This window comes from Anopheles merus, chromosome 2R (assembly GCF_017562075.2).
Source record: "Anopheles merus strain MAF chromosome 2R, AmerM5.1, whole genome shotgun sequence".
Taxonomy (NCBI): Eukaryota; Metazoa; Arthropoda; class Insecta; order Diptera; family Culicidae; genus Anopheles; species Anopheles merus.
Window position 1 is genome coordinate 14,543,500 of NC_054082.1, and position 23,177 is coordinate 14,566,676.

Here is a 23,177-nt window from a genome sequence, read left to right on the forward strand (position 1 = left end):
ATCTCGAAAATACGCCCAAATGTATGCAATGAAATATGATTACAACTCGTTAAGCACAAACGTGCGTAATTTTATCTACCATCACTTGGGGGGCCAACATTTTACATCTTTTTCAAACACTTCGCTCAGATATAAACACAGCACCGATTGATTGTTCAAGCTTCGAGCAGTTTTTGTTTGGCTCCATAAAACACCAGGCTGCTCCATCGCGCGCCGTCGCCGCGCCTGTAGAATGTGACACGGGGTACATTACCAATCTACTTGTGCGATGATCAAACAAAGCTTTATCGCATGCAAAATGGCAATAAAAAGCGGCCACCAATCAGCACCAGCGAGGGAGGGAGGGAGGGAGGACGGTGGATGCTGGATGCCACCCTGCCAATGAAAATCCACCGATAATGATCAATGTGTGATCGGCGTTAGCTCACCAAAAAACCGACGCGTTAAGTACCGCTGGCGGCGGCGTGGAGAGACACGCAGAAAAAGGACAGCGAAAACACCTCTCCCCTTCCCACTCCCCCGGAGCTTACACTATGCAGGGATTTAAAGCTTATTTATTGAATTATAAAATATATGATGCATGCGTTTGCGTTTGCACTGCACCGATGGTGGTGGGCGCGCGCGCGTGTGTGTGTGTTTGCTTTCGTCGCGTGTTTTATGGCCGCTGTTGGCACGGCGATAGCTGCAGTGTGGTACGCAAGCAGCGGGTGAAAGGAGGCGACGGCTTGTTTGCTTTATCAGATTGCAAGCTGTGATTGAAATTATTTACTCGTGTTCGTAAAAAAAAAGTCCCACTCCACGCTTCGTCCGGCTGAGCGATAAGCCGCGAAAGCCGGCGGGGATGAGCGAATATCATTTAAAGGAATGGGGTAGTATGGGAAATTCTTTTTTTTGCGACGCCCAGCTGTGATGCGGATGCTTTCTTTCGCTGCCGGCTCAGTGTTGATGGGAGGATTTGCGGTATGTTCAATGGGAACATCGGATTAAGAGAGAAAGGGAGAGCGCACCGAGTGGCGTCAGATGCTGTTCTTAACCGCACGCACGGTGGCTATAATGATGCTGAGCTGCAGATAAAAGTGGGAGATTAATTTAAATTAAATGTTACCTCGAAAGAATACCGCGAGCATTCCGCATTCATGTACATTAACGGCGTATTATTTCAACTCTTTACGATTCTCTGGCTTTCGTACAAAGCTATTCCATTTTACACACCACAGAACCAAAGATAATGATGCAAGGGTTCAAGATTGATGCAACCCTTATCAAAATCGACCGTTCACTTTCCCCTTTTTCGAACAGCAAGGAATGAATCGTTCCGTCCCGAAATGAATCGTTCACCATTCCGATTCTTCTTCCTACACCTTGCGGATGAACCAAAACAAGCGAAGGACAGGCAAACGCTTCCCGAACGGCATGCGCACATTTTCCGAAGCGCTCAGTTTTCCGCACGCCTCGCCATTCCGGCTTCGGCTTTCGCAGAAGCAAAATTCCAGCGCGTGAAGCGTTTCGCTCTCTCGCGTGCTCCGTTTTCACCGCGACAAGTGGACTCTCACGTCACACGCGTGAGCCACACACACACGCACAGCACATCGTGCCGTGTTCGGAAAAATCTCTTCCCTTCGGGTAAAAAAAAAACACGCACCCGACACGGGCCACTGGCAGTGGGTTGTTTTTCCTCCACCAGCTGTCAGTTGACGTCGAAACGTTCGCCGATACGGTTCCGCCCGCGTCAGTGCGGTCAGTGCACAGCGAAAGCCATTTTTTCCAGACGGCCCCGTTCTGGCCCCCCCTTCGGACACGGTCCACTGTTGGCTAACGGTGTGGTACGCGTTCCTCGCCATAAAGTGCGCCCGCTGTGGCGTCTCATCCTCTATCCTTTGCTCGTTCTAATGTATCATCGCTCTTGCTAGGGCAGCTAGTAAGCCGATTTTCTCCGAACACGGTAACGAGCTGTGCAGTGCCGGTAAGTGTGTGTGTGTGTGTGGTAAACGGTGAAAAGAGTGTGTGCGATACAGCGAACAACCCTAGCCCAAAAGTCGCATGCTAGCAAACGCTAACACCACAAACGGACACGGCAGGCAACAGGGCGCAAGGGTGGTGAGCGGTACTCTCTACTCGGGCACAGGAATAATACGGATTAAGTGATTAAGCAAAGTGTTGCTTCGGTTTGGCAAAGCAAGGTGGGCGGGGGGGGGGGATTTGTTTTGCCTTTCACCCGAAAAAATGGTACCGTTTGCGTGCACGAATGAGGGCTGGGCACTTACGGGGTAAAATAGGAGAGAAAAAAACACGCAGAAAGGTAGTTGCTTCGCGCCAAAGAAAAGTGGAATATTTACGGATGGAAATCGAGTCTGAAGTGGCGATGAAAATCATTTTCTTTGTACCGTATTCCTTACTTTATTGTGCATGTGTGTGTGAGTTTGCGAGTGCGAGAGTGTGTAAATCTGTGTCTGCTAGTGCTTTTCCGGTAGTTCATAATTCATCTGCTCCGTGCGCTTTCTGCTAACAAAAACACAGCCAGTGCGAAAGCCTCCGAGGAAAACGCGTTACGCGCAATGCGAGAGAGGGCCAGGGCCGCAAGACCCTTTTTTGCAACGGAAACCAAATTTATCAGGATGTGTAGCGGTATGTGCGGGAGAGAGATTGTGTGTGTGTGTGTTTGTGCTGTGCGTGATTTATGGAAGGAACGTGTCCTGCGGTCGCCGACCATGCATCGGTGGTGTTGACGACGAGCGTGGGACCCGTCGCGTGAAGTGAATAAGTGAACCCCATTTTCCAACGCACGTGGAAAAATCTGTCAACACTCCAGCTCCACTGCCGGCGGCGGCCTTCGCACCGTGCACCCGCTCGTGTAAAGCAATTTTCATATAAATCAGTCCCAGGACCTGCTGCAGGACCGGGAAGAAGAACCACCTTCCTTCCAAGTTTGCTTTGTCGAGGTGGGGCATGATACGGGCATGATATTACAATAAATTTCCGACAAAACAACAAGCTTCCAACTGGCGGGTGAATAAAACATGCATCGGCAGAACATTCAACGCAACCAAGCGCGAGGTGAGCATTCCCAGTGCGTGTGGAACCCAGGGAACAAAATGCCTCTGGAAAAAAAAAACACTGGAAAACAGCCGTGCCTTGGCGCGGTTTGCACGGCAAAGTGAAAGCAAATAACTTGCCGAAAACCATTAAGCACACTTAAAACGACACCATCCGTTTTGGAGAAGAACACAGTACACCCGCGCGCCTCGCTGTGCCTGTGCGCTGTTGCGCCGTTGCTCCGTAATGATGATAATAACTTGCCGCACGGACCATTTGTGGTGGTGGGAGTAAACCAAAAAAAAAACAAAAGAAATGTTTGAAGTGAAAAGTGGAACCGAAATTAAAAGAAAACAGCTCAAACAGGGACCCGAGTCCCCAGCCCTCTCTCTCTCTCTCTCTTGTGTGCGGTCGCGTGCCTTCGCGTCGGCCCCGCAGCGCACAACAAAAAAACAGAAACGTTCGAAACGGGCGAAAACTGTAAGACACGCAGTGGAGTGTAAAATTTCATCGCAGTAAAGCGGTTGCTGTTGCTTGCAAGCTGCCAACCTCTCCCCTCAACTAACGCGCACAAATTGTTGCGCGAGCGACTGTGCCATTTTGCGTGTGGCTCTGTGTGGCTCGGTCATCAAGATCGTTAGCATAAACAAAAGTGCCCCCCCCCCGTTTAGTGCGTGTGCGCGCGGGTGAAATTTGCGAGCCGAGCCGGTTCCACCCCATCTCCCTCCTATCGTCCTCGTTGAATTCGAAAGCCTCAAGGAAAAGGGGGAAAACAACCTCAAGCTTCCTTTCCCATCCCCAACGATTTGCTGCCCAAAAGCGCTGTTCGTTAGTGCGTGGCACTTTCTTTCACGCTTGTGTTTGTGTTTCGGTCGCGTTTACGGTCCGTTGCGTTTTTGTTTTAGTTTAGTATACGTACCGTCAAGTTTGCGTTCCTTCATCCCCTGCTCGGAGCGTTTTTGCACTGTTGAAGCCAGCCAGCCTGCGTTCGATAGCGCTTCAGCCGGGGGGGGGCGATCGATGCGATATGCCAGCGGCAGCGTTTTCCTCGAGAGCAGGGGGACAATCCGTAGCGCGGAGATTTGATTTCCGGTGCTCCAGCGACAAAAAGTCATCACCATCGGCAGACCGCAGGGTGGAAAAGTGCAAGCAAAAAAAAAGGTTAGTATACAAAAAGCGTGAGCTGTTCGATTGAATGAACGGGCAGAAACAATTTTCTCATTACAAGATCGGTCAAATATGCGTCTCAAAATAGCTTGCGCATGGTTCGAAGCAATGGGTATGGGGGTGACACTTTTCCTAAAACTTTCAACAAAGTTTCAAAAACTGGTTCCAATCGGGTTTATTTTCTTTTGATTTGTGTCGTTGCTCTGCTGCACAATGATTCGCGGAAGGTTAGGCTAAAATTACACCGCTTTCCACTCAACTCAACCGGAAGCGGTGCGTTAAAATAGATATTTGTTTTTTTTTTAAGGGGGCGGTCGTTTTAACTGGAGCAATGAAAACGTGAGAGCGCGTGGTGCGGATTGCATACCTCAATCTGGCACCTGTTGTTGGCTGCACGCTTGGGGCACGTGAAAATGGTTCTATTTTCGTAGATACTCCACCAACCTGCTTGACACGTTACGGAAACTGTCTTCATTAGCATCAAACGGGAAAGACTTCTCTTTATCTCTCTCTCTTTCTCTGCTTTTCTCTCGTGACACAAACCCGCTTGTTTACAAAGCGACGCTGTGCGCCGAGCCAAAGTCAATTCGTTACTGGCATGTTCCGATCCTCCTCCACTAATCGCTCAATTTCACTTTCAAAGCGGCTTCCCGAAGCGCTGAACAACAAACAAACAGGCGCACGTACAAAAAAAAACAGAGAAGGAGAAAATAACTTTGCTCCATCATTGCGCGCCTTGATTGTTGTGGGCAATGGGGGGAAAGGCAAAAGTTTAAACAGATTGCCTTTAAGTCGGATACACAGCCGGTACGTCGGGACAGATAGCGATGGCGGTCCGGTTGGTGGAGAAGAAAGGGCCAAAAAGTTCACCTGAGCAAGCAGCGAAAATGCCAAATGCGGGACACACACAGGCACACACACACACACACAAAGCACTCCTACACAGTGTTGAGTCGCTGAAAAATCAAAAAGCCATCGGCTACGGGCTAAGCGAGGAGGCGCGCTTGAGATGATGATTGCTCCGCTTGCAACTTGTTGTTTTGTTGCCTCGCGACGACCGAGGAAGCCATCAACTTTGGCCGTAAAATCAACAGAACACCACAGGCAGCTCAGTGTGCTCACGGATTGGCTTCACCGGTGACCGATTTGCCGTTTGCTTTCGCCATTTTTGCTGTCCCTCAACGCTGAACAATGATTGGATTGACGTGCGTTTTTGGGTATGGACGCGAGGGCCATAAAATGTTGTACTCTTTTCGTTGGAGCGCACTTTAGTGTCCGGGCTGTGTAGGAAGGCTTTTAAGGATAAATTTATGCGAGCAAGTTACTTTGGTCTGCTTTCGGTTGCGTATTGTTTTATGTAACCACTTTCGCAAGACGAAAAGCGCCCACTTTGCATAAGCTTTTAAACAAATTGAAGTATGATTTGAAGGAATCAACATTTCTTACTTTTTACATTGGTACCTTCACTTGCCACCGGATTTCGCTACAGGTGAACAATAATTAGAGACAAACAGTGTCTTGAGCCTCGACACGCATCATTACCGCCGGTACAAGGGCATGCTCCGACACCGATATCTATCATGGCGCTGCTGGCATCAAATCTAAGGCACGTGTAGTTGTAATGGGAACGAAGGCATCACAGTTCACCCCCCCCCCCCATCCCACCTACCATTCGTGTCGTGTTATCTCGCGAGCAGAACGTGAGAAAATGGGTTTTCTTACCCAACCCACTCCGCAACTGCGCAAAGATAACACGCCGAGTGTAGACGGCGCCCTGACGGCTCAACGAGGGAAGCCTGAGCAGGCTGCGAGGATGCTAATTGAAAATTGACATTTAAAATCATCAGCCTTCGTGAATCAACAAACTGCCAAGCATCCGGCCACCGCACGCCGTGTGCTTCGTAGCGAACGTTTTCGGTCGCAGGGACGTAATCGGGAAAAAGTGCCACGCAAGTGCTGGAGGCTGTATTTGGGAGCGGTGAGGAGTGTGGGCGACCTAGGTTGCGCCCAAGTGGGGCGGACATGTTGAGAATATATACGCGCAGGGCTACGTTGCTTGTAGGCGAGCTTCGGCGAAAGTTGTCGTCTGCCGTGCTGCTTCATCGCGTGCGGCATGGCGCGATGGCTCGAGGCTTTCTGTGAGGAGTGTTCTTGTGCCTTCTCACTACTTGCAGGGTGAAGTGGTACGGTGTAACAACTATGACGCTGCCTCCAGACGGCCGGGATGACGTACGGGAGTGATTTTGTTGTTTTTGTTTTGGAGTTGCGATGGGTTAGTTTGCACGCAACACAAAGAGAACGGTGGTGCTGGTGCTTGCTTAAATCAAGCATAAAGACGCTCAACCGGTTATACTGAGAATGGCAGCATGGTTATGGTACAATTTCGGTAGAGATTCTTCGCCACAGTTCCGATTCAATCGAGGCTAGGGCAGGAGGTGTGTTGAAGGAAGCGGTTTTTGGCAGCATGACAAAACTCCAAAACCCGCCAGGCGCGAGTGTAACCTGTGCCGTGTATGAATATTATGATGACGTGGCTGGTATGTTGTGGCATGCTGTTGCGCGCTTTATCGTACATGGGCATCCGATTCAACCATGCTTATGTTACTTGTATCTTCCATATTCTCTTGTTTTCGAGGCATTGAAAGCATTGATGAAAACATTTCCCTTCAGGGCAGACTGTGTTTAGTTATGGAGGGAAAGAAAATGAATGAATTTACAGAGAGTTTTAAACTACGATGGATTTTGTTTCAATTGGCACATTGCTCAACACAACAATAGAAAACAATTGGCAATATTTTGATGGGATTAATGTATGGTGCAATTTGTTTAATTCAATACAATGCTTCTTCTTCTTCTTCTTTGGCACAACAACCGCTGTCGGTCAAGGCCTGCCTGTACCCACTAGTGAAGTGAGCTTGGTTTTCAGTGACTTATTGTTACCATAGCAGGATAGTCAGTCCTACGTATGGGGGCACGGTCTATTCGGGACTTGAACCCATGACGGGCATGTTTTTACGTCGTACGAGTTGACGACTGTACCACCAGGCCGGCCCAATACAATGCTTAACAAAAGAAAAAAGGAATGCATACATCACCATATTGCGATTGAAATGAAATATGCATTTCCAAACACTTCCCGTTTTACTACTGAATGCTTCTCATTAACGAAAACCATACATTTTTCCTGACAGCTCTGACGTAGCCATAATTATGGTATTGCTTCGTTAGTTAAGGTATTGTACTTCTACATTGATAGTAGTCATGTAAACAGGGCGCAATTCGAATGGAACTGAGTTGAAAAGCCTGTATGAATTGAGCTGCATTGCTTACTGCCATGATATCGAATTTTTAAGTTACTTACTTGTCAGATTTTCATGATTTTGATTGATGATAATGCTGAATGCAGTGCTGAATTTTTATGATGACTTCAGGCTATTGTGATTTTACGTCGTTTTTTTTTGAAACTCAGGTAGGCAGGAAGATTTTGGCCCTTTGGTGGTAAAATGATAACATTGAATGTATTTCTGGTGCTTGTTTATGTGAAAACAATACGAGTGCTCAAACATACAATGAAATATTTTTTTTTTATTTATGGTGATGTGTACTGATTTCATGACTATTGCCACTGCAAAAGCGTACATGTTTTCCGAATCTTTTATGCTGCCATAAAAAGGATAAAATACAGACATGTGCCAATCAGGTACATTTCATTTGGGAAGAAAGTAAATTGATGTAGCTTATTGCAATACATTTACAGTGTTTATAAAACATGTGTTCTATTTCCATAAAATCTAAGCACACATTAAACAACAGACTGTCGTGTTTTCGGTCGTGTATTAACAGTACATAGAATGCACTTGATTCGTCATGGGTTCAAGCCGCGAGTTTACCGTACCTCCAATACGTAGGACTGGCTATCCTGCTATGAGTAATTAATGAGACACTGAAAGGCAAGCTCACTAGTGATATAAGCAGGCCTTCACCAACAATATTTGTTGTGCCAAAGAAGAGAATACTAATAATAATAATAATAATAATAATAATAATAATAATAATAATAATAATAATAATAATAATAATAATAATAATAATAATAATAATAATAATAATAATAATAATAAGAAGAAGAAGAAGAAGAAAAAGAGAGGAATTTAACTGTAAAATTTAAACAAATAATCGTGCGGCAAGTTCTTTTTATGAATTACAAATCACCATTGTTATGTTAACCTCGGATTGTTGAACACCCAAGCACAAAAACAAATAATAATTTCAAGCGACAATACATTCAATATGAAGCATGAACTCTAAGGCTCTCTTAGAGTCTTGTGACATAAATTCCGAAACAAAATTTGCTAGTTTGTTACAGGCAATGCCACGAATTCCAAAGGTTTGCAGGTTTATTTTGTATTTTCTCTGAATATCTTCGACAAAACATTCCTTCGTGGTCAAAAGGATATCAACAAAACTGTTGTTTCAATCAAAATTCTCACAACGCCCCGTCGATGTGCTTCTGGGAAAATGTGGAAACTAAGTAACTAAACTACATTACGGTAGCATTTTTACGTATAATCCTACGGGTTTACATTATTTGGTTGTGGTTGTGGTTCTGTGCGTAATAGTGTAACAATTTCTAATCGCAATAAATTGAAACAACGTTTCCTACATTCTACCCCAGTCCGCCCTCACGCATCTGTAATCGCTCATCGGCCGCATAATCCTGGCGCCGCACAGCTCCCGTCTATTGCAGAAGGTGCTGCAAAAACCGCCCGACAAATATTTTGCATTTAATCCCCATTCGTATGAAATCTCAATCAGCGGCCGGAACACCAATGAGCACCTAGTTTTGCCAGCTGGCACCGGATAAATAGCACCGTCCAGGCGATGGGGGAAACAATTTCGCATGTTAAAACTTCCCCACCAACGCTTCCCTGGCCACGGGGCCGCACAACCTCCCTTTACTTCGGTTCCTTTAATATTTTTTGTTTTGCTTGTTTGGTGCATCCCTCACACAAACACATATACTCTGACGCATTCCATATTTCCGGACAAAGCGCAGTTGCAGCGATTTACTCACCAGCCCGGCGATTAAACACGAACCGGCATTACGATTCGGTTCTGTTTGTTCGCCAGATAATGCGAGCGTGTGTACACACGGCCGCAACAGCGGCTGGATGCCCGCAGCGCGATGTGTCGCTGGCGGATGTAACCGGGCTTAAAACGCAACTGAGCAAAACGCGGATCGGCTGTGATCGACACTGCTGTGCCTGTTCCTGTTCCACGCTGGTCAACAGGCACATGCATCAACAGGCCCCCATCGGCGCAGGTGCAGCGTGTCGCTGCGTTGCCGTTCCTGGCCGCTTTCCGTTCGCGTCTAGAAACAGAGAGGGAGAGATGTCATCGTATATCAAACATAAATATCACCCTATCCGGTGGTTTTCCGCGGAGTGGAGCGATGGCTAGTGGAAGTGTGCATGTGTATGTTTCCGGATGAGAAAAACATTCACACATCGCACCATGAACGTTGTACCATCTACATGCGTGCCGTGCGTTTTTTTTTCTTTTCTCCAACCCACATCCGATCGTTAGGGCGGCAGAATCGTTCTTTAACGGGTGGTACATTTTTTAAAACATTCGGTTTTTTTGCTCCTCTTGCAAGGGGGCTGTGTTCAGATTGGACAAAAATGTTTGTTGTGATCGATAACGTCCCGCCTTGGTGGGGTTGTGTTTTTCCATCCTTCATCCGTACAACAGCGACACCGCAAACACGCACAGACAAAAAAGGGCGAACATCAAGCCAAACAGCGACAGAAAACATAAAACATCACACTGGTGGGCGTAGAAACCCGCTTCGGAGGAAGGGACGTAGAGGATGAGATGAGGGAACTTCTGCCGGGGAAGTTGCTATTTTCCCATCAACCATCAACAATCAGGCAGGCATCTTCCTCGTTGCGTCCGTTTCCCCTTGCGAACAAGCATCAGCCGGTGTCCTCGACTCTCGCCCTTTTTTTTGCGTGGCATGTTGCGCTTGTGGTTGAGGAAAGCACAAGCTCGGGAACATTGTGCTACCCATGTAGTCAATTGCGGCACATGCCTTGTGCGAGCTTTTTACAGCTTTTGCCGTTCCTTGCCCTTCTTTGCCGGTCTTTCCCGCCCAAAACGCTGCCGGCGATGTTTGATGTAATCAATCAATTTTAATTTTATATATAAATTTACAGCACCGTACCTCATTAATCATTCGATGCTGGGACCCGAAAATGTATCGCAGGAAGCAGGCAAAAGCGATGGGGCGGTAGACCGACGAAAGAAAAGTGCGAAAAGACACGGGGAAAAGGAAAAACAACCACGTAACGCGTGTTGTAGCGCGGTTCAATGTGTTCGGCAGCGATACATCGATTAGTGTGAAACTTTTTACCGTACCTTTTTGTCCGTTTCATGTGTTTCCCTGTTACCGAATAACCGAAACGGAAAGCTTCCCAGTTTGTTTTACCTTTTTTAAACACACCACCCTATTTGGGGTGGAAAATTTTGTGGGGGAGGAAGCCAATCCATCCAATATCGATGTCGAACTTCGCTCCCCCCCCCCCCCAAAAAAAAACAGTGGGAGCAAACGAAACGGGAGGCTGGAAAATATATTCAATTAACACGCACCGTAAAGCAATCAGCTTGGGGCCGGCCAGTAGCTCATCAACGTTGTTTCGGGGGTGTCGGAAATGTGTTGATCGGTGTGTGTGGGGTACACATTTACCCAGTGATGTCGATTGGAAGTTGATTGGAAAGTACACCTGTTGTAGGGTAACGCAGCGAATCAACAAGAGTGCTTTTCTCCCCGGGTCCTATCAACACACAAACTCTGTACACGTTGATTGATCGATTCGATTTGGTTCGAGTGTGGGGTGGAAGCTTCTCTGCAATATATATATATATATATATATATATATATATATATATATATATATATATATATATATATATATATATATATTTTGCTGCTTCCGGTCATTATGTTTCTTGGAATTCATCTTCTCACCTGCGATCTCCAAAAAAAAAAAACGATACACAATCTTACCAGCGAAGCCAACTTTATCAAAAAGCACCCTAGACGCCCACGAGCTAATCGTCTGGACGATGGGGCAGAAAAAAAAGCACACAGCAAAATTCGCTTTAAATTGCTAGCCCAGATGGAGCCACGTCTATCGGGGCCGATTCTGTGCTTGATTGATCGACGCACCGTTCGAAGCTGGTTCGGAAAACAGGATAGACGGAGGGTTTGGGTGTGAGTCGGTAGATAAGAACATTCGATGGCCAAAAACCCCAGCTAGTTTGCTTCGTGAAGGCAAGTCTGTTGAACTATTTTTTCCCCCTCTAGAGTGTGTGAGTGGCTACTTTGGTGAAGCAAAAATTCAAATTAATTTCAAACCATGGTCGATGGTACAGCAGGTGGAAAATGCAGGTGTAGGAGGGCGAGAGAGGGAGCAGAAAAGAGCGCTTGTTTCAAAGCGAAAAGTTCCCAAGACAGGCGCCACCAGCAAACAACCAACGCGTCTCGGGGGAAGGTGCTGTGTACGGAGCTTTGTCCTGTAAGTGAGGGAGGACCAAGTTTTGCTGCGTCCAGCACCGACCAGCTCGGACTTTATTGAATCGTAACGAAATGAATATCCCACCACCATATTGCCGCGTCGGAGCAAAGTGGTCGGCAAGCAGCGGTTAGTCGCTCTTCGTCGGGGTCTTGCTTACCGGGGAGGGGAAGGTCTGCTGCTCCACCGTCCCCAATCGTTCGTAGCGGTGGTGGCTAAAAAGGGCATGACAACTTTCGGAGACCCCGAACGCCCCGAACTAATAAGCAAGAATTTTAGTGAATGCTTAAGTTGAGCCAGTTGTGCAACAAATTAGGAAAGTTTCAACCGATACGGTGGTGCTGGGAGGGAAGCAGTAGTGGCGGCGGTCTGGCAACGGGGCAGCAGAAAGTGAGAAGCGGTGGTTTTTTCAGTGGTCAAATTGGTAGTTCGTTTGAATCTTTTCTCTCTCTTTTCTCCGTCGGTAAAGCATTTTCCACTTTCGAAGTACTCTGGGCGCAGGACGTGAAGTGGTCAAGCATAGTTGTGGGGGAAAGTTTCGCAAACGTTCGATTGAAGTGTGTGAAAGATTCGGAAATACTGAAAGCACTACAGTACGAGCTGTATTTCGTTTATCAAAAGTTTCTAGTAATAAGATTTCTTCAGCGCTCCTCGCAGGAATGGTCTCTAATGCGCCTCAAAGTATGCAAACTGCCAAACATACATCTCCTTGGGCAATAGCAAAGCCTGTTTCCATTTCATAACTGCACCGTTCGCATTCTGAACGACTTTATTATTATTTTTATTATATTTCCTTTCTCTTGCTTCTTTCTGTATCATTTCTATGAACTGAAAGATTCTACAACAGTGATAAAAAATGTTCCTCACTCGAATGGTATTATATTTGCCTCGGGAAAAATGGCACGGTAAAGCTTCGTTACCCAACCGCCGCCAGCCGACGGCCATTAACGCCAATGTTGATTTAGGAACCGGAGAATGGAAATGAATCGTACCGTGCGCGGGCCCAAGAAAAAATTACCCAAAATGTATACATGTTGTCCGCTCCTCTTCTTCCTGCAAGCTCAGCCGAGTGATTCATCTCGTTCTTTTCATCGTGCAGAATTTTAGGTGAGTGACTCATGCATATTTTTTCCACTGTTGTTTGCTGGCATTATGCATTATGAAATAGACAAAACAAACTCAGAAAGCGTACCGCAGCAAAGGGAGTGAAATAAACGACGAAGCCACTACGCCCGCCGCTTTTGCCTGGTTTATTAATTAATCTCGAGAAGATGCAGCCATGGCCATCTTGCTCGTTCGGGCAGGTTTCGTCGTACGTATGTGTGTGCTTCTGTGTGGCCATAAGCATGGCCGGATCGTACGAAACAATGCACCGAGTTGGGTTACATCACGGTCACGGGACGCTATCCTGCCTTTTTGTATGTATGTGCATGTGTATGTACAGCAAAAAGTTTCCAAAGCTGCACGAAAACCAGCCACGGTGAAAGCCATTAGCCCGGTAAGCCTTGCTTGCCGCGGACCCCGGTTCGGAAAAGCCCGAGCGGGGGCCGAGCACGGAAAAGCTTAAGCCTTAAACAGCAGAGTTTTGCGGTTCAGCAAGTTTCGTACACTTTGTTCCGCCCGGCTTGTGGTGCAAAATTCTTTTTCCTTCCTGCTGCTGATGGTGGTAGCAAATCTCCCGACCAGAGCAAAGCTGCACGAAGAAACAAAGTAAAAGCACTGCCAGGGAGAAGGGATCTCACGTTAGCTTTAATACAACGCGGAAAGCCTTCACGCCTCCGTGGTCTGCTACTATTGCTGCTGCCGGCGGCGATGATAATGATGATGATGAAGACGGTTCCAATGCCGTGCCGTACCGTGGTGTCATCCGTTATCAGCGCCGGTGTCTTTGAGCGCGAGGCACGACCGGCGGCCCCAGTAAATCAATCAAAGTTCGGCTAATGAACGAACGATGAACTGACAGACAGATGCGCGCAGCCCAGTCGTCTGCATTATGAAATATTAATTACCGTCCCGAGCGCGTCGGCCAGCGTGCGTCGTGCGCGTCAACGCGACGGTTGGGCTCCATTAAGGGGTTCCCTGGGCGGCTGGGCTGATGATAGATGGATGGCATTTGCGATCGCACCGTCCTGCCGTCGTCCGATAATGACTTCGCTTATCAAGGTGCGTTCGGTTTTGGGAGGGACACATGTTCGGGAAATGCCGCGGAGCACTCGAAGCTCATTAATGCTGCTTCATTGTTTGCCCGCTGCAGAGGGCTCTGATTTGTGATGCGCGCGCGTGTGCGTGTGTGTGTGTGCGCGTCAGAAGTGAATGCCTTTAGGGATTTGCGAAACGCAATGTTCGGAATCTCGTACCCATTTCGGTGCTCGTACCCATTGTACAAATAGAAAAAAAAAAACAGCGCGCTCTCGTCTCCACTGTCAGTGGATTAGAAAGGCAAAAACGATGGAAATCATATAGCCGCACAGCAACAGGTCCAACACGGACCTGCTCTACCTTGCGGGCAGCGCTAGCAAGCGCTCCTTTTAGCACGAAACAAAGCCGATAAGTATAGATTCCATTTATGCTGAGCCTCCCGTGAGCAGCAGTTGCAGTTGAATGTGAAACGAAATTTTCGAAATCGTACTCGAACGATGAGCGTATTATCGCCGCCATCGCTCGAAGCAAATCTGCGGCTGACCCAAAAGTGAAGTGAGCAGCCTGTGCAGCCTTAAACTCCCACTCAGAGGATCTGATTATCACGCCATTAAGCTGAGCTGGCTGAGGTGGAGTCGCTTTTAAGCTTTATCTTGAAGCGATTTTCCAACGCCAGCACGGCCGATTACTGCTTTGGCGGGGTATTTTTCCACTCTAAAGCCGATTTTCCCACCTCCCAATGGCACTCGAAGCGCGTAATCGGGTTTTCGCAAAAACCGAACTCCAAATCGATCTGATTTCGTGTGCGAGCCTTTTCTTACAACCGCTGATTACATTTTGTTGTCAAGTTTTTTGGAGGGTCACAGCTTCCTTTTGGACCAACAATCATACAAACACAGTAACGCACGCGTGTGTATAGCTGTACCGTGTGGGGCCCGGTGGAGGCCACTTAGTCGTAAAATGCCCACGCCGAAATCTAATTTCCTTCCATCAGTTAGATCACGCCCGTGTCGTCCTTCGGGATGTGAACCGAGAATTGTGGCCCTGTGTGTGTGTGTGTGTGTGTATGTTTGTGTACCGAATCGTACTCACACGCGCGTCGTAAACGTACAGGCAAACGTAGGCGAAAATATTGGCGCAAAGGGGGGGCTGTACGTACGTTCACCCCAGGGAAGGGTAAAATTCAATCAATAAAACCATCCCCCACCATATCGGTTCGGCCACCCGGTTGCTCGGGCGGCTTTATACTGTAGCCCATATAAAGTAATTCCATTTTATTTTATAGCAAAGCCACCAACCCAATAGAACCAGCCCGCTAGCCCGAGCTGTGTGTTTGTGCGTGGGGTGGTTTGTTGTCGTTGTTGTTGCTTTTCTTTCCTTTCACGGCAAACCGGGCCGGGCAATGGACCGGAAGTCAAAATATCGTTCCGTTCGGAAGGAAACGAATTCATAAAGTGAAAATGTGAATAAAATAAAAGACCCTTTGCTTTCCCGTTTTCGCACACGGCACAACACAGGGGAAGGGGAACGGGAAGCAAAAGGAAAGAAAAAAAATACCGTCACCCCACAACACACAAAGCCGCCTCAGCCGAAACGGGGCGCAAACCCGGCTCGCACGGACCTTCGCACGAAATAGGAACGTTCGAATCGAACGGCATCTTGGGATGCCATTTCGGCGTGAAAATGAAACGCTCGGCTGCTGAAACTGCTGATCCAAGCGAAGAATGTCGCACCATCCCAGTCGAAGGCGGCTATATCGATGGCCGCACGACAGCAGTGACGACGACGGGGACGGACTGCACAAAGCTCTCGAATTGCTGCTGCAAGAAACGGATTCGAAATCCGAGCCATCCTTCACAGTACAGCGCACCTCCTCATTCGTGCTGCCGCAGCCCGCAACCGGTGGCACGTTGAATGGCAAAGTGCGAAAATCTAGACAGCAAATTTATGGTAATGCTCGCTCTCCCTCCATTTCGTTGGCGTTCGGTCAGTGCGTTCCGTTCCGGCGTGGTAGTGGATTACTCGCCCGCCGATGGCGCAAGTGGATCGGGTTCGCAGTTGTTTTATCTCGAGATTGCATCGCATTTCCGGGAAGCATTTCGTGTTTTTTTTTTTTTGCACCAGCCGGGCTTACTGGCGCACTGGGGCATCGGGTCGATATGTGTTGTGCCGGGGATTTTGGACCGTACGCATACAGCTCACCGCCAACCAGTCCAGTCCACAGCGACGCTGTGCGCAGTTCATTTTATATCGCACTAACTTACCAAACCCACAAACCCACACATGGGAGGGATTTTCCGACACACATGCGGCACTAGCGAGGGGAAAACCCATCGCTGTGGAAATGGTGGAGGGTGACCAGAATGTAGCCCTCGCTGTCCCCTGTTCCTCTGTTGCCACTCTCGTCAACCCGCTTTTGTTTCTACCCAGCGCCGACCGGGACGGAAAATCGTACAGAAAATATTTACGAGCGTGTATATTGGCAACATAAACATATTTGCCGGTCTGGTTGTTTTCCGGTTAGTGCTACGCGCAGTGATGGTTGCTTTTTCGGTGTTCATCCTAGGGCCCGGCTACCCCGGATCTTCGCTCCCTGTTGCCCATTGGTTCACCGCTGACCATTTCTCATCGTTTGTCGGTAAAACCCGCTAAAGTCAGTGCCGAGCCTCGAGAATCGGCGTGGAAATGGAACGGAACCAGCACGTTTTCCCTATCAGCCGCATTCCCGGCCCGGCGTCGTGCAAAGAGCAGTGAACTTTTGACCCCTCCCGTGGGGCGCTGGGGGAGTTCCGGGCACTCCGGGGGGGGAATGGAAAGAAAAAGAAACCGCCCTTCCCTTCGGGAGCGTTGCACGCCGTTTTCTTGCGTCCGGAATGTGGCATCAACGAGCAGAGCGATTGCTTTCTTGCATCGATGGTGAACTTCTGCTGTCCCTCCCCTTATCCGGCAGAGGAATTGGTAAAAAGGGGTGCTAAATGTAAGGTCCCCATTGCTGGCTGGCCAGGACATGTCCTAGCGCTCTACCGAACGCAACTATGTGCGTAATTTCACCGTGCCGTGGACAGCGGGCAAATGGGGTTTAATTTATGATGATTTCGGCATCACTCGCGTATAATTTGATTGATGGAAGCAATTTCGGGCAACCGATAAGATGATACGACTCCGCGTCCTCTGTTGCCTTTCGATCTCATTTCGTCGTGCCGGATAGGTTCGGACCTCCGTTCGAAAAAACGGTCGCATCCGGCTGCCGCATGTCTAAACGTTTCATTTCACCCTAATGACCGAAATTGAATAAGTTTTGATGGATGGTGGGGAGGGTTGCAAGTCACAGGGAACGATTGATCGTGTGGTGTTGGCTGCAAAGGGACGGCGTTAGTGCTGAGTACTGAGTGACGAAGGAGACTAACACTGCCGAGAAATAGCCCGTCCATGGAGGAGGCGACACGTACTCTACATCGACAAAAGGATATCGGGTGTGTGTTGATCTAGCTTTGTCTAATCGGAGAGATACATGTTTTCGAGATGTTATGACTCAAGTAATGTGATCTTTTTTCTTTGATTCAGTCGTAAATGCACGGCATACATTCAGGCGCTTGGAAGTGAATATGTAAAATATGCGGAATAAATACGGATGAAACCTAAAGCGCTTGAATTATTTGGCTCAGGCAGTGGAAAATTCGCTGAAAACACTACCTCAAGTATGATGGAATTGAACACAAACACACATACCCATGAATAATTGAAATCGTGATCAAATATGATAAGACACTTAACCACACCTGCTTGCCAAAATGCACCCCCCCCCCCCCCCTTTCTGCATTCACACATGGAAACATTCGGAGAAACACAGCCAACCGTTCGCTGTTGGGTAACCTCGATTCCGTTTCGGAATGGCTTTGCAGCCACAAACTTTTCCCGCTTGGGTGGTAAGCCATTTTCGCCCTACCCAAACGACACTCACACGCGCACACCTTTTTGCATCACAAACTTTCCACCATCGTGTTACTCGCCCGGCACCAAAGCTCATCAAACTTCGCAGCCACTAGCCTACCGCTTGCTGCTCCTTCTCGACTGACCGTCGCTGCTATTCTGCTTCTTCCGGGAAGTGTGTGACCCCATAAGTGCCCTCGACCCCTTTTCGACGTGGCAAATGTGACAAATTTTGCGGTTTGCTCCAGCTCCTGCTTCCACAACGTTCCAAAACAACCCGAAAACCTCCGCCCCTGCTATCCTATTCCCTATGGTAGCTGGAAAACTCGTTCAGCTACTAAGCCGTTTTCCAACTCGTACGCTCAGTTTCTGTGCGTGTGTGTGTGTTTGTATCGAAGGGGCGGAAATAAAATTATATTTTCATACTCCCAGTCCATGCATTATTCAGGCGTTCGGAAGCGACGGGTCACTCTGGGTTGGGGGTAGTGGCCTACCAGCGAGCGAACCGAGTGGGCCTGCAAGTGCCAGGGCGGGAGTCCTTCACCATAATCCAATTTCAGTTACACATCGCTGAATTTGAGAGGCACTCACTAAACAAACAATGAAGCACAATGCCTTAGACACACACGCGCGCGCGCCTGCATGGGGACCGTATGCCTGTTGCCCTGCAGGGAATGGCTTCCGCTCCGACCCGCACCATCGGGTGTGACCGTGCGAGTGTATCATTTTTACTTCGTCCTTTTTTTCATTGCTTGCGCCCTGGCTTGGGGGACACCACCATCACCACCGGAAGACAGGTTTTCCGCTTATGTATCCGTTTCCGCTTCCGCTCGGTCGACCGTTCCCCACCGGCAGATGATTGGCGTATCCATCGGGAGGCGCCCAGGGAAGCGAAATGCGTTTCTAATCAAGCTGACGGTCGCTAGGGTGCCGCCGCACAGCCGGATGATTGTGTCCTGCTTCCAGGAATAGAAAGAACACACAGCCCAAGGCCGCACCAAGTGCCACCGAGTGGCGTACGGTGTGTAATCCAGTGTGTGAAAAATTCTAAAAGAGGACCAAAAGCCACACACACACGCGCGCGCACAGCTACGGAGAAAAGTGAGAACAAGAAAAAAATCCCGAGAAAAGCAAATACCCTCCGACGGAAACGGTGCCGCGCATCTCCGTTTTGTGACTGTGGTTTCAGGCCGTGACCGCATTCGGGAGCGTCTTCAATCGTCGTTCGCATTGTTGACTTATGCTCGCGCTTTTGCCCCGATGTGTGTGTGTGTGTGTGCGTTGGTGCGTGTGCTAAGCAAATCCGCCTATTTGTTGTTCCACTTTGTGCGGTATGCGGTGTCACTTCGACCGCTTCTTGCTCGGCTTTTTCCCCATCCCGTAGCACGTTTTGTTTGCTTTGGCAACTGGGAACAGCTTTTCTCTGGTGCCGTCCCCGCGGCCACTGATTCGTGTCCGTGCATCCCTCGTGCCCCTGCAAGACGACACAGGCTCTTGGGTGATAGGATAGCACTGCTGACGCAAGCAGACACGCCGGCATATCGATCGGTAGCCGCTGAAACATCATCGGATTCCTGTTACTGAACCGTAAGGAAGGGCATTCAAATAAGACAAAGTGTTCCGCGGAAAGGTCAACTGGCTCTTGTAGTGTCACGCACGACGTCACAACGCATGAATTTAAAATGTATTGATGATACTTCTCCTCGGAGTTTCCTGCGGTCGGCTACATAGTGCGTTGCTGCACCGTTTGTGTTATTTTAAATCATTTCCAACTTAACTATCGTACAAAGGATCAAACGATTTTCCCGAAATAATTACGATTGGAAAGGGCATTCGTGTTATCCTTTGGGGAAGGGATTTGCTTGCGTTAACCGTTGTCTTTCAATTAGATTTTATGCCCCACCCCCATATTCATGACCTTTTTGTCGTAGTGGCTTACAAACAAAGAGCCACCACGGGTGCACTCGCACAAACAAATCATATTTCATGGCTGACGGGTAGGAAAACACGGAACGATGGTTATGCCGCTAGCTACACCACCGTAACTAGCATTATCCGGGGATTTCCTGTGGACGCTCGGTGAAAGATAACACAAACCCTTCGGCAACCGTTTCGCTTTACCACGGTATCGTTTTGCTATCATGCAAAAAAAAAACGATGCGCACAGTGAGATAGGTTTCAGAAAAATCAACCGGTTGGGTACAGTGGCCGGCAAAATAAAGTGGCCACTACATACAATTTAACATGTTTTAATTTTTTTTCTGGCAAAAATGAAGTTATTGTACTGCTTTATTTTTTGAAACATTGTTTGTGATATGCTTAAGAATGCGCAGTACCATAGCATGACAAAAATGAGAAGTTTGCTTCAAGAAAAAATATTTTTTTCAAAATTGATCGAAATCATTGTGCCAAAATAAAGTGCCCACTTTATTCATTCTACAGAAAATATTTTTATGAACAAATATAACACCAATTTTATAATTTATATGCATTTCTCTCGCATTATTTACATGTTCGAGGATCTTTGACGTAATTTATTTTTTTTTATCTGCACATATTTGGCATTGGTTCTTCTTAAGAGCATTTCAGAGCTTTAACATATTTGGTATTTCTTAATCACGTCATTTTCACCACATTTGGATCAAAATGTGCACACTAAATCTCGATAGGATTAAATTTAAGACTAAGTGAGAGCGATTAAAGGAGTTTTATTCGATATGATTAAAAAAAAAATCTTCGTGTATAACTTGAGTCGTCTTCTTGTTGTAACATCAATTTATTTACTGACTCCGTATTTTTCACAGAAAACAGATAAATTCACATAGTATGCTTATATAGGTATTAGCTTTCATTACGCCGTCGATTTAAACCATGCTCCCCACTTCTCGTATAGGAATCCCTCCCTGGTCATCACATTGCACTTTTCATACATATTGGTTTGTTGGATCGCGTCTAGATATTTTTGAACATCAGTTCTAATTTGGACTCATCTGTCCAAATATCAGTTTTTCAACAATTTAACGATATATCTGCATGTTCTTGATCATATTGAAGCCAATTGGCTTTGTTAGTCTTGCTGTAGATCGGAAGAGGACCTTGAAGGACGCCACATCTAACGGACAGTAAATTACGAAAATGGCAATGTGATAACTAGGGGGTGTTCATCTTTAGGAGTAGCGGGAAAACTGGTATGAATCGAAAATACAACTATGGCTGATAACTATTTTAACATTCTTCATCAATACTTTGGGAAAAATGGGTTTTGGAAACTAAAAACATGTTCCTACAGGCTAACATCTCAACACACATAATCAATACAAAAAACATTTCTCAACTAGTATCGTAACAAACACCTTGCATGTCCTCCATAAAGTCTAAATCTTGGTGCCATCGAGAATTTGTGGCAGATTATAGGTGCGAAGGTGGATAAAACTGGTGTAACAAACAAATAACTTTAAATTTAACACACTTGATAACGCTTGAGAAGAATCTGCTGCAAAAACTAGATGCAGAACTAGATAAACCATTAGAAATGGAAAAAAAATACGCCAAAGATCCTCGAACATGTAAATAATGCGAGAGGAACGCATATAAATTATAAGTTGGGTGTTATATTTGTTCAGAAAAATATTTTCTGTAGAATGAATAAAGTGGGCACTTTATTTTGGCATAGTGATTTTTATCAATTTTGGAAAAAATATATTTTCTTGAAGCAAACTTGTCATTTTTGTTATGCTATGGTACTGCGCATTCTTAAGCATATCACAAACAATGTTTCAAAAAAATAAGGCAGTACAATTACTTCATTTTTGCCAGAAAAAAATTAAAAAATGTAAAATTGTAAGTAGTGGCCACTTTATTTTGCCGGCCACTGTATATGCTCATTGTTGAAATAAGTTTCAGTGGTTTAGCTGGGAAGGTAGTACATGTTGAACAAAATTCAGCACACAATAGTATGAAAAAGGGCTGTATAATCAAGCATATAACCGTTTGCGCCTAAATGCAGGCAATGGTTAATACTTTTTGCAGTTTTTAAACCCAACAAGCATGCTTTATATATTTAGTTTGATCGTGTTTTATATTATAAGTAATCCTAAATACGATCCAATCCTGTTAAAAAAGCAAAAATCTATGTGGTTTAAATAATACTAAACAATGATGGCTGGAATCAAATGGAAAAGGGTAAAAGCTCTAGTACTTCCACGAAAGTGATGTAAAATATTATTTATTTTCATCAATCCCACCCTCTTCGCCTTATCTGCCTTCACATTGCGATGGCAAAACACCTCGCCGGATTGCTTCATCCCACCTTGTGTGTGTAAAAGTGATTGTGTCCCCGAGATGAATCGTAATTGAATTTCACCGTCGCTAAAGTTTGAATGATTTATTTAACATTTGTATTTTGGCTTGCCCGTGTGCGCACCGGTACACCGCAATTGTCCCTTCGTTGATCCTTTTAAGCAGGGATGTAACCGGGCAACCGAGAACCGGAAAAGGGTGGTGGTGGTGGTGTTTTTTTTTCGTACGACGTACGGCGCGTGCACGGTTGAACGGTTCGTTCTTTCAATCCTTCATCAGAAATCCCTAGCCCCAGCGCGCGGAGATACGATTCGGTGTGCCAAAGTTTCGTCGCGTTCCTTTGGTCGTGTGGGATTATATGGCCCCGTACATCACCTCCTTACACCACTCCCTGCCCTTTACCGTGGGATGGTCTATTCGGGAGAAGGCAAAAACAATTCCAACGCGAGCTCTACCCACGCCGGAGGATGGATTCGGCAGGACGCGAATTATGATGTTTTGATTGGATTTTGTTTTTCCCAGACAAAGCACAACCGCAGGGACAGTAGCGTGCGCGATGGTGTCGATGGGTAGTTGATTTGATGGAACCATATGTAGTACACTGTGGAGTGGAGTTTCGGGTGTCCCGCAGGTGTCGGGGACAATCAACGCGCATCCCTTCGCAGTGCCGCGGATGTGGTGTGTGTGTGTGTATGCTGGCGGCAGTACGATAACACCAGTGCAGTAAACATGAACTTTACAATCGCGCCGTGGGAAAATGTTTACCGAGCATCTAATTGGCTGTTGGGGGCTTTTTTATTCGTTATAACGGGGGGTTTTTATGCTTAATTTCACCTTCGCTATGCATATGCGTTGCGTGATTATTGTAGGCAATCAATTTAACGTTTTATTGTTCGTTTTAAATTCCAACGCACGCTGATGGGCTTGTCTGATAAAAAAAAAAACACACACACACATAAACAAAAAGAAAGTTATCGGAGAGAGCAGCGATTGGGGCGATAAGAAAAAACTGACACAAAACGGGTGAACAAACTG

At 46.8% G+C, this 23,177-nt stretch overlaps 1 protein-coding gene across 3 annotated transcripts in view; it reads left to right on the top strand.

The window, feature by feature from the left end:
* The first annotated feature begins 1,703 nt into the window (after positions 1-1,703).
* LOC121602380 (hemicentin-1-like) overlaps positions 1,704-23,177 on the top strand; it is a 92,096-nt gene continuing 70,622 nt past the window's right edge. For 2 of the 3 annotated variants that reach the window (XM_041931157.1, XM_041931169.1), the window contains exon 1: positions 1,704-1,963. The gene's annotated coding sequence lies outside the window, so the exon portion shown is untranslated. The remainder of the gene's footprint in view (positions 1,964-23,177) is intronic. The other variant, XM_041931161.1, reaches the window with a different exon arrangement.